Source organism: Pygoscelis adeliae, unplaced genomic scaffold, assembly GCF_000699105.1.
Source record: "Pygoscelis adeliae isolate BGI_AS28 unplaced genomic scaffold, ASM69910v1 Scaffold781, whole genome shotgun sequence".
Taxonomy (NCBI): Eukaryota; Metazoa; Chordata; class Aves; order Sphenisciformes; family Spheniscidae; genus Pygoscelis; species Pygoscelis adeliae.
Window position 1 is genome coordinate 39,602 of NW_008824130.1, and position 594 is coordinate 40,195.

Consider the following 594-nt stretch of genomic DNA (forward strand, 5'->3'; position numbering starts at 1 on the left):
TGTCACCATTCCCAGGGGTGGCCCAAAGGGATGTCACTGTCCCCTGGGGGGGGTGACACCCACCCAGGTTGTTCCCCAGTGGGTGTCACCATCCCCACGGGTGTCACCGTCCCCAGGGGGGTGTCACCATTCCCAGGGGTGTCCCAAAGGAATTGTCACCGTCCCCAGCATGTGTCACACCCCAAGGGTGTCCCCATCACCTCCCCTGCGGGCGCGGCGGCTGGACCCACATTAAAGGACTTTGGGGACATCCCGGCCTCCTCTTTGGGGGGGAGGGGCAGCGCCAGGGACCCCATGACATCACCTGCCAGTACGGACCGGGAACCATCCCAGGACAAACTGGATCCCCTGGCCCCCTCCCAGTACAGAGTGGGCTCTCTCCCAGTACAAACTGGATCCCCTGATGCAGTTTCAGTAGAGACTGCACCCCGTCCCAGTCCAAACTGGATCCCTTTAACCTTCTCCCCTCCCCGCCCAGTACAGACGGGATCCTCTGGCCTCCTCCCAGTACAGAGTGGGCCATTCCCTGTATAAACTGGATCCCCTGATCCCTTTCCAGTACAGACTGGATCTCTCCAACCCCTCCCATTACAG